Source organism: Sturnira hondurensis, unplaced genomic scaffold (genome assembly GCF_014824575.4).
Source record: "Sturnira hondurensis isolate 20B ecotype Veracruz unplaced genomic scaffold, ASM1482457v3 Scaffold0008640, whole genome shotgun sequence".
Lineage (NCBI taxonomy): Eukaryota > Metazoa > Chordata > Mammalia > Chiroptera > Phyllostomidae > Sturnira > Sturnira hondurensis.
In genome coordinates, this window is record NW_028081271.1 from 13,762,457 (window position 1) to 13,773,229 (window position 10,773).

The 10,773-nt window shown below is 42.6% G+C and overlaps 1 non-coding gene and 1 pseudogene across 1 annotated transcript; both read right to left on the minus strand.

Moving 5' to 3' along the window:
- Window positions 1–6,092: 6,092 nt before the first annotated feature.
- LOC118993242 (uncharacterized) lies at window positions 6,093–6,301 on the minus strand (annotated as a pseudogene).
- Window positions 6,302–8,310: 2,009 nt separating this feature from the next.
- On the minus strand, window positions 8,311–8,417 carry LOC118993256 (U6 spliceosomal RNA). Its single transcript, XR_005067812.1, has one exon. It is a non-coding gene; the product is annotated as a U6 spliceosomal RNA (small nuclear RNA).
- Between the last annotated feature and the right edge of the window lie 2,356 nt (window positions 8,418–10,773).

Sequence of the window (10,773 nt, forward strand, 5' to 3'; positions counted from 1 at the left end):
TGTGGCTCCAGTTGCAAGCTCAACTGAACCTTCTTTCAGTCGCTCATACAGCAATTGCTTCATCTTTGCTTCTCTTAAAGGTCTTAAACAAAACAATAGGAAAATTATTAAAGAATTGTTTGGTGTTCCCACTGAACTCAATAAGAATTACCCAGAGGGGTCCTCTGTTGGGGCCGTGGGCCATTCTGCCTGAAACTTCAAACTGGTTCTGGGTATATTACTAATTAACTGCAGTGGTAAGTTATGGTGGGTTTTTGTTGCTTGTACTTGTAAAAGGAATATAATTTCTCATTAGACAATTTAGGGGTAGAAAGAAAGTACTTCTGGTTCCATGGCCCACCCTCAAGCACCAACACTTTTAATCATGTTGGTGGCTTATTCTTTGTGTGCAGTCCAACCATTAATGAAGGTAAGTGGAGGTCTCTTTCAGATACTTTAATCTTCCAGCTTTGTAATCCCCGGGTAGCTGTTTTATCACGGGAGCGCACCAGCACACAGGGTAGTCTTTCCCCTGTTGGCTAGCAAATGGGTTCTTTCGGAAAATTTATTATCCTTAGTAATCTGACTTATATTAAGGCTACTTTAGGCTTCGATATTTTATTAAACACAAACTAGGAACAGTTCCTTTCCTGCCTCCTTCAAAGGGATATATATTTTAATATTTTAGAGCATTTACCAGGAGTAGACCCACTGATGCTAATCAAATCCACATGGAGTCTCTGGCATTATGCCCTCCCACAGAAGCATGGCTGGTCCTCCTATGGACCTAGCACAGAGAGGTTCCTCCAAATCTTTTTTGTTAGCATTTCTCTCAAAAGAATTTCAGTCCTACCTTTGTGTGTATTTGAATGCTAAGTCTCTGAATTTAGGCTTTTTTCTTTTTTTTTTTAAGATTTTATTTATTTATTTTTAGAGAGAGGGAAAGGGAGGGAGAAAGAGAAGTAGAAAAACATCAATGCATGGTTGCCTCTTATGCATCCCCTACTGGGACCTGGCCCACAACCCAGACTTGTTCCCTGACTGGGAATTGAACCCATGACCCTTTGGTTCACAGGTCAGTGCTCAATCCACTGAGCCACACCAGCCAGGGCTGTTCTGTGTGAATAATATGCCTGTAGCTCAAGGCCCACCCAACCTTTACAACCATGAAGGAGGCTACTCCCTGGTGGGTCAGTCATTTCTCACCCTAATTGAGTTGTGTGCTTCCCAAAAGTCAGTCATTTGTTCCCAAACTTGTTTATGCAAGTCATGCTTAGTATAATGACATGATTTAATTTAATGTTACTAACACCATACAAATAGGAGTGTGAAGAAAGTGGTAATCACTATGAAAATTAATGCTTGGGGAAAGTGTGATAAAGACAGGTCTGTGTCCGGTCTTTCTCAAGGGAAAAAGACAGCTGTGGAATTAGGAGTGAGTAAAGCAAATGTGGAAGTTTGGGTGGAGGAAAGTGGTGTCAAAATCCCGAATTCTGCCCCCAGTTTGCTCCACATGTGACTGCACCTGCAATGAATGGTGCTGTTTGATGTGCTAACGGTGTCTCATGTGCAGACCCCACCAGCAGACCCCAGTCAAAGGAAAGGCTTTAGCCTGATATCAAAGAAAGGATGGATGAGCGGACTTGTGCATGTTTTTAAATGAAAATAAAACTTTAAGGATATTTATTACAATTTTAAGATTGCCTGCTTTAACTGACCAGCTACAGAGTTTGACTATAGAAGGGAAGAGGGCTTCTTACAGTAGAATTCCAGGAGCTGCCAATCACAGGGAGGTGGGAGGAATGAATGACCGGGAGCTGAACCCTTGCTTATGCACACTTGCAAATGAATAACCTCAAATGTTAAAGATGACTCATAGAGCCCTGGCTGGTGTGGCTCAGTGGGTTGAGGGCTGGCCTGCGAACTGAAGAGTCACCGGTTCAATCCCCAGTCAGAGCAATGCCTGGGTTGTGGGCCGGGTCCTTAGTTGGAGGCGTGTGAGAGGCAACTGATTGGTGTATCTCTCACACATCAGTGATTCCCTCTCTTTTTCCTTCCCTTCCCTTAAGATTGTAAACAAAGTACAATCTTAAAAAAAAAGAGTACACATAGAGTCCCTTCTCTCTGGATTAGAAGTGCTTGATTTTGGGGGGAGGTGCGGCTGGAGATCTGAGAGAATGATGTCTTATTATAATAAGCCAGAAAAAAAAAAATCCACCAAAACTGGGACAGTTGACAGAACATAGTGGAACTTATAAACCTTCGAGGAAAAGAAGATGGTCAAATGAAGCCAATGTATGGAAAAGGCCAAGATTGTTTTGGGATAAACATAAAAATTACATTCAGAATGGGTGTCTTCTGACCCTCCCCAGCAGGAATCTGCCACATTTCTCCCGTTCCTTCAGCATCTCCTTAACCAAGTGTCCTTCCCCTCTCCGGCAGAGCCAACCCAGCAGGACCCCTTTGGACGTGATGCAAAGCCAAGAGGAAGGTTCATAAACCTTATTCCAGGGTACAAAGTATACACACACCCAAACCAGCACATGTGTCAATGCCCGTGGTGGCAACTTTCATCAAATCAGAGTGGCTACCGTATGTATAACCTGTTACATGGCCCTGTAGCTAGATCAATGTTTGTAATTTACTACACTAAAATAATCAACATGGCCGGGAGTGTTTTTGAACTCCAGATTTTCTAAACAGACCTAAGAGGCAGTAGGGAAGAACACTGGTGGGTTATTTCTGGGGCTTTTCCAGGGAATACAGAGACGCACAGAGGACGTGTTAGAATGTCCGGGCATTCGTAACAGGTGAGGGGAGGCAGAGGTGGGGAGATGGCCATTCATGTTCAAAGAAATGTCTGGGAGAAGAAGAAAGAAACCTCTCAAAACCCCAACACAACATAACGAAACTGAGGTCAGAGGAAAGAAGGGTTTTATACAATAGACTATCAAAAAAGTAAAAGGAACACAGGAAACGCACAAATTGATGTCAAGATAAGTCCATAGTCTATCTCGACAGGTCCTTCCAGCAGCAATCAGGTCTGCTTCTCATCTGTCATTGCAAGGCTCTCTGCGGACGGGTAACTTCAACCGGAGTCTCTCGCAGGAGGGCAGGCAGGCTTCGATCACGGGTTTCCAGATCTGTCGGAGCCTCGTCGGCATCCAGTTGTATGTATGAGTGTTCTTGGCACCATTGTCAAAATTCATGATATACCCAGGACTGAATTACTGGGTCATATGGTAACTCTATGTTTAACTTTTTGAGGAACTTCCAAACTATTTTCCAAAGTGGTTGTACCATTTTACATACTCACCAGCAATGAATGAGGATTCCAGTTTTTCCACATCCTCACTGACACTTGTTAATGTGTTTTTGCATTAGCCATCCTAGTGGGTGTGAAGTGGTATCCTGCGGTTTTGAGTTGCAATCCTCTGATGACTAATTATGTTGAGCATCTTTTCATGTGCTTATGAGTCACTTGTATATCTTCCTTGAAGAAATATCTATTCAAATCCTTTCCCCATGTTTTGTTGGGTTATTTGCCTATTTATTATTTAGTTGTAAGAGTTATTTATATATTCTGGATACTAGATACTTGATCTTACATATGACTTTCAGTTTCTCCCATTTGGGGGGGTGTCTTTTTATTTTCCTGATACGTGTTAGATTATGGGTTCAACTGGGTCCCCTAAAAAGACATGTTGGAGTCCTAACCCCTGGTATCTCAGAATGTGACCTCATTTGGAGACAACGTCTTTACAGAGGCCATAAAGGTAAACTGAGGTCATTAGACTGGTGTCCGATATGACTGGTGTCCTTATAAAAAGGGGAAATTAGAACACAGACATGCATTGAAGGAACATGATATACAGGGACCAGGGAGAAGACAGCCATCTACAAGCTAAGGAATGAGACCCTGAACAGACCCTTTCCTCACATCCTTCGGATGGAATCGACCCAGCCGAAACCTTGACATCAGACTTTTAGTCTCCAGAACTAGGAAGCAACACGTTTTTGCCGTTTGAGCCACACCATTTGCGGGACTTCGTTGCAGCCACCCGAGCAAACTAATACAATGTCCTTTGAAACACGGAAGCTTTTAATTTTCATGGAGTCCAGTGTGTATATTTCTTTTCTTTTGCTCTTTGTGCTTTTGATGTCATAACGAAGCAACCATTGCCTAATCGCACGTCACGAAGATTTACATTTCCGTCTGAGGTCTTGGCACCTTTGTCAAAAGTCAATTGACCACAGACGCATGAGTTTATTTCACTGCTTCGGATTACTGCAGCTTTGTAGGGAAATTTGAAATTGAGAAATGTGACTCATCTACATTTGTTCCAAACTATGTTTTGATGTAGGCAATAAAATATATGAGTCTGGAGCTCGGAGGGAAATTTTCTACCCCTGAGCCTGGTTTCTGGGACTTGTCTATTAGCATTAACATCGTCTTTGATAAGTATATCACAGTATATTTATTAGAATTCTGGCTTTGTGCTCCATTATAAACTCAATTTCTGTATCGTGCTATATTAATATATTTCTACAGCTTGAAAACTTCTGTGTTGGTTAAAGTCAAAGGAGCAAGAAAGGTTTCTAGAAGAGTCCTTACTTAAGTCACCTTGGATTTATAAAATAAAACATACACTTATAAAGACAGAAAGTGGGTTAGTGGTGGACAGGTGATGAAGAGAAGAGGCAATTAAGAAGTACAGGGTTTCGCCCTGGTGTAGCTCAGTGGATTGAGCATGGGCTGCGAACCAAAAGGTTGAGGTTTGATTCCCAGTCAGGGCACATGCTTGGATTGCAGGGCAGGACCCCAGTAGGGGGAGCTCAAGAGGCAGCCACACATTGATGTTTCCCTCCCTCTCTCCTTCCCTTCCCCTCTCTCTAAAAAAAAATAAATAAATAAAATCTTTGTAAAAATTTAAAAAAAAAGAAGTACAGGGTTTCCTTTGGGGGTAGAGAGAATATTCTGAAATTAAATCGGAATGATGGTTGCACTGTGAATTTACTAAAAATAGCTGAATCGTCCATTCTAAATGTTTAAAATAATGATTTTTGTTACAGGAAATTTATCTCAGGACGCAAAAATTTCTAGAATTATCGAAGAATGCTGAGACCCCCTCCATACATGAAATGAAAGGACAAAGCTGAATTTATTGCTTACTTTAGTAAGGGAGAACTCTGCTGGCCAGGCATGGTCTCCAAGGACAGAACAGGCTGGTGACGTCATGTAGCATTTTGGAGAAGTGTGGCATTCGTGGGCTGGAGGACTCGCAGGGCTCGAACTTCGCTGACATCATCTGCAGCAGTGCGGTTGCTTGGGTGAGAAGTATTGATTGGCCGGCACTCGGAGGTCTTTTTGTTGGAGTGGGTCCGTGCTTACTGCCGGATTTTCACACGCAAGAGCCAACACTGATGGGTAGGTTTGCAGAAGCGTGTTTGCTTCAGCTCGTTGTCACCAACAGACTGAACGGACTTAAATTCTGTTTCCGTGGCCCCTTGTTTCCATTCCTACAGAACAAACAGTGTTTTTCTAAGTTTGCAGGATCCTCTTTAATCCTAATACCAACCTCTTCCATTTCTATAACCTCTTCTTAATCTGTCCCTGGGTATCTGATCAACTAGAGGGAAAGGGCAAGAATTTCCTTTCACTGCCTGCTCTGTGCTTCTTTGTTCATGTGGGTACTCGACAAATTGTGTTGTGGGATGCAGGGGAGAGTAACACAGCCCTTCTGTCCAAGTTCCTACAGTCTGGACAGGGAGCCAACTACACACTTGATTTCACACTCAGTGTGAAGGGGATACCCAGGGAACCCCGAAGAGGCCACTCACTTTATATGGGAGAAGGAGAGGGTTCACAGGAGAGGGAAGCCTTAAATGGACCTTGACCCTGACCCAATCCTGGCCCTTATCCCTGAGTATAAGTATGCAAGACAAGCCAAGAGAAAAGACCTTTCAAGAGAAGCACCTTAACTATATATTGTGACTAATTTTCTATGTCAATTCATTTAGATAATGAATTAATATTTATTAGTTACTTACCTGTGCCAGGCATTTTGCTAAGCATTTTTTGTTTTAGTTTTTGGGGGGTTGGTTTTTTTGTGTGTGTGTGCACCATTCCAGGAAGTACAGCAATACTGGGTTGATGGGCAAGTAGACGGAATAAGCTCCTATTCCATTTCCCAGTTCCAAAAATTCCATTTCCCAGTTCCAAAAATTCATTTATAATGTCCTGGGATAGAGGACATATCAGATATTAAACTGATAAAACAGATACTGTACTCAATCTTAGCCAAATACTGCTAAGTGCTTTAAATGGATTATCTTGCTAAAACCTCATTAAAACCTTAGGATTAGTATGCTATTATTGACCTCATTTGCCAATGAGGAAATTTAGTCTCCTCAAAGGACTAAATAACTTGCCCAAGGTAATATGTTGAGTAATAGAGACTGGATTCAAATACAGGCAGTCTGACTTTGATAGCTACTTGGGCCCTCTAAGGAATTACAAGTTTAGCCTTAGGTGGTGTGGCTCAGTGGTTTGAGCACTGGCCTGTGAACCAAAGGGTCACTGGTTCAATTCCCAGTCAAGGGTACATGTGTGGCTTGCAGGCCAGGTCCCCAGTTGGGGGCATGTGAGAGACAACCACACATTGGTGTTTCTCTCCCTCTCTTTTGCCCTCCCTCCCTCTTTCTCTAAAATAAATAAATAAAAATTAAAGAAAAGAAATTACAAGTGTATTAGAGGTAGCAAAAAAGTAAACGTCGGAAGAGGATATTCAGTTTCAATGGGCAGTATCCTTAATCCACCTTAACAGGACATTTATAATGTTTGGGGCACAGATCTTGATTTGCATTTCAAAAGTATTTTAATAATAAAAAGTAGCCCTGGCTGGTGTGGCTTAGTGGACTGAGCGCTGGACTGTGAACCAAAGGGGCCTGGTTTGATTCCCAGTCAGGACACATGTCTGGGTTGCAGGCCAGGTCCCCAGTAGGGGACACATGAGGAGCAAGGGGCAAGCACACATTGATGTTTCTCTCCCTCTCCTTCTCTCTCCCTAAAAATAAATAAATAAAATCTTTTAATTTTATTTTTCTAAAATAAAATAAATGGCACATTAAATATATATTTTTTAAGATTTTATTTATTTATCTTTAGAGGGCAAGGGAAGGAGAGAGGGAAAAAAACATCAATGCATGGTGCATCTCGTGCATCCCCTGCTGGGTACTGGCCTACAACCCAGGCATGTGCCCTGACTGGGAATCGAACAGGTGATCCTTTGGTTCACAGGGCCCCACTCAATCCACTGAGCCACACCAGCTAAGGCTTAAGTATACTTTAGAAATATTTTGATAATATATATATTCCATAATTTATCAGATAATAACTTCATTGAATAACACTAATTGAGCCATCAGGTAAAGAAATTAAAGTAAATTTACAAAGAAACAATGATCTTATCCTTTAGGAAGAAGGTTATAATCTAAAAGTATAATGAGAATAACAGGTGTATATGTATATTTCTTTATTTGTCTTTTTTATTGTTGTTTTATTACAGCCGTCTCAGTTTTTCTCCCTTCGCCCCCTCCGCCCAGCCCATGCACCACTCCCAGTCCATCCCCACACCGTTGTCCATGCCCATGGGTCATTCACACGTGATCTTTGACTAGCTCCTTGGCCTTCTTCCACCGTTATCCCTCTGGCCCCTCCCCTCTGGCTGCTGTCAGTCTGTTCATGTTTCCATGTCTCTGGTTCTAATTTGCTCATTAGCTTGTTTTGTTCATTAGATTCCTGTTATAGGTGAGATCACATGGTGTTTATCTTTCACTGACTGGCTTATTCCACTGAGCATAATATTCTTCACTTCCATCCATACTGTCGCAAAGGGTAGGAGCTCCTCCTTTCTTTCCACTGTGTAGTACTCCATTGCGCAAATGTGCCAGTTTTTTGACTGAAGGGCACTTAGGTACTTGTTTGTCAATTTATTAATAATGGCCATTCTGACAGGTGTGAGGTGATATCTTATTGTGGTTTTATTTAGTTTTTTTAAGATTTTTATTTACTGAAGGGACAGAGAAAGAGAAGGAGAGAAACATGGATGTATGTGAGAGATACATCGATCGGTTGCCTCTTGCACGTCCCAACTGGGGACCTGGCCTGCAACCCAGGCATGTGCCCTGACTGAGAATCAAAAACCAGTGACCTTTCCGTTTGCAGGAGAGCACTCAATCTGCTGAGCCACAACAGCCAAGGCAACTCTCATTGTGGTTTTAATTTGCATCTCTCTGGTGGCTGGTGATGATGAGTATCTTTTCATATGCAAAAATATGGACCACTTCATTAATTTGCGTGTCATCCTTGCTCAGGGGCCATGCTAATCTGCCCTGCGCGGTTCTAGTTTTAGTATATGTGCTGCTGAAGTGAGCACTATATGTATATTTATTAAGGTTCAAATCAAATCACTCAGCACCTAAGTACTTGCCCGTGGTCCATTGATTCGATGCAAAATGTGGTCTTTTACCAACTTTGCAGAAAATACCACTGTTTACAAAGTAAGCATTAGCAGAGTAATTTGACGAGAAAGGCTGTTGTCTCCCTTTATTCTAATTCTTTATCATTTAATACAAACTAAAGCCTTCCTAATTAACCACTCTTTATAAAACCATTCTAAAAATGCATTTCATTAATCAGGAGGCCGCCTCTTGCTAAGAGAAATTTGAAGTGGGTTGAGGTGAAGAATGTGTATGCATCGACTAATAAAACAGAAATGAACACAGCAAACAGGAAAATGAGCAGACACAGATGTGCTAACCCTGAGAACCAGCTAACCACCGCCACTGAGCATCCACTTTGGCTTCCGGAGCAGGTCCACAAAGCAGTTAATAGAAACCCCAGAACACGGTCAGGCTACTTCCATGGCGGCTGGTATTATTATAATTCTTAGCCACTATTACATGTCTCGTCTCACATATCCACGTAATGTTACCACATGAAGTTGCCGCTACTTCCACTTTTAGACTTTTAAAGTGATTTTGGAACCGGAAGCCATCGGATGGGGATCTCCCTGTGAAGTCCAGCACTGAGCCCTGCTGGGCCGGGTGGGAGGCCCCTCAGGGTCGTTCGAGTCTTGTGTTTCAGGAGATAAAAAAGAATGATTAAACTGGCAAAGTGCTTTCCCCATATGTTTAGCTCTTTCATCTCTGACTGCAAAATGTGAGGGCAATAAAGTCCCCCATATTCTGGTCTGAAACACATCTCCATGACTCTTGGTGGCCATGACAAATAAGAAAAAAAGGGTAAGTTAACATTGTTCTCATCACAAATAATGGAAGGTTTCGACTAGAAGACTCAAAAGTATTTCCAGTGCAGGCAGAGAGCCAGGAGAATCCAACCAAACAGGGTTTTCCTCTTATCCCTCATCTGGATCCGAGATGGACGCATGTCCTCAGGAAATGACTTGCGGAGCCTAAGGCCCTGGGCAGCCCCTGAGAGTCTCCGACAAATGCCCCAAGGATGGGGGTCCGCAGTGAGAGTCCCCCTGCTTAGAGCAGACTGGGCTTGGCACCGATGATGGCACAACTGCAGACCTCTAGAAAAAAGACCTCGGCACCAATTGCAGAAAAACTAGCAGATTACCTCCGGGCAGGAAGGCCAACTCCCCGTTCATAACCCTCCTTAAGCTCTTCATGCTTGCCTTCTGCCGAACCCTCAGGTGATTTCATTTTCATACTCGGGATGATACCAGAAGGCAGTTCCCAAAGTCATCACCTCCCCTCAGGTACCCTAGCACAGTGAGGGCAGGCACTCTGTGAGGAAAGGAATGAGAACCAAAAAGCGCCCAGAACAAGAACGACCCTGATGCTTCCAGTTCAGTTCAGAAGGAAAACAATTTTGAAGAGGGGCATGAGCGTCGAAATTCTTAAAATGAGACCCCACAGATTCCCGCCCCCCCGCCCCGCATGCAGTCTCTTTCTTCCGATGGAACCCACCGGATGTCCCCTCGATCTCCCCGTGATTACCCAGCTCTCCTCGTCGGGAGCTCCTGCCAGCTATTGTTATTTAGTCATTCTGTCTTAGACTAAGGGGATTTGGGGTGAGGGGAGAAACAGCAGATGGAATATATTCTTTTCTCAGCTGATAACAAGGGAAAGGAGGGAATGTGGGCATGATTGATTCCCATCATTAATCAAATAGAAAACACTAATTTTCTAAACAGAAAACATGTGGGTTAAATGCCTCTTTACTTTTTCAGGAAAATCTACATTTGGCTGTCATCCACCAAGATGAATGTAATTTTATTGGATTTATCTCAGGCTAATCACTATGTTACCACGTTTCATTCATTCATAGTTAACCACCTCTAAAATCTACCTCCCATCCATTTGGAAGTTTTCTTTATCAAAGAAATAACATTATTACTACTATATGTATCTTTACGCTGTGATTATGGAAAACAGAAAAAGAGAACGGTTAGACCTAAGAAGGTTTTACATTGTTGTTGAATTCTCCAACCCTTGCCCCTCACATTCTCTTTGAAAAACTTGAGATGATGATAAAACTTCATACAGGTATTAAAAAGTCGATTTGTTTTCCACACGGGAGAGAATTTTAGTAGACGTGATTCTGCTTGTCATGTGAACGTAAGTACACAAACTTTTTATGGCCCCATTACATGTCGTTGCTTATTGCTTTGGTGACGTAACATTTCCAGCTGACACATGGTAGTTGTTAGAGGTGCTTCGCCATACGACGGCAGCTGGCTTGCCGGGGTCGGAACATGCCAT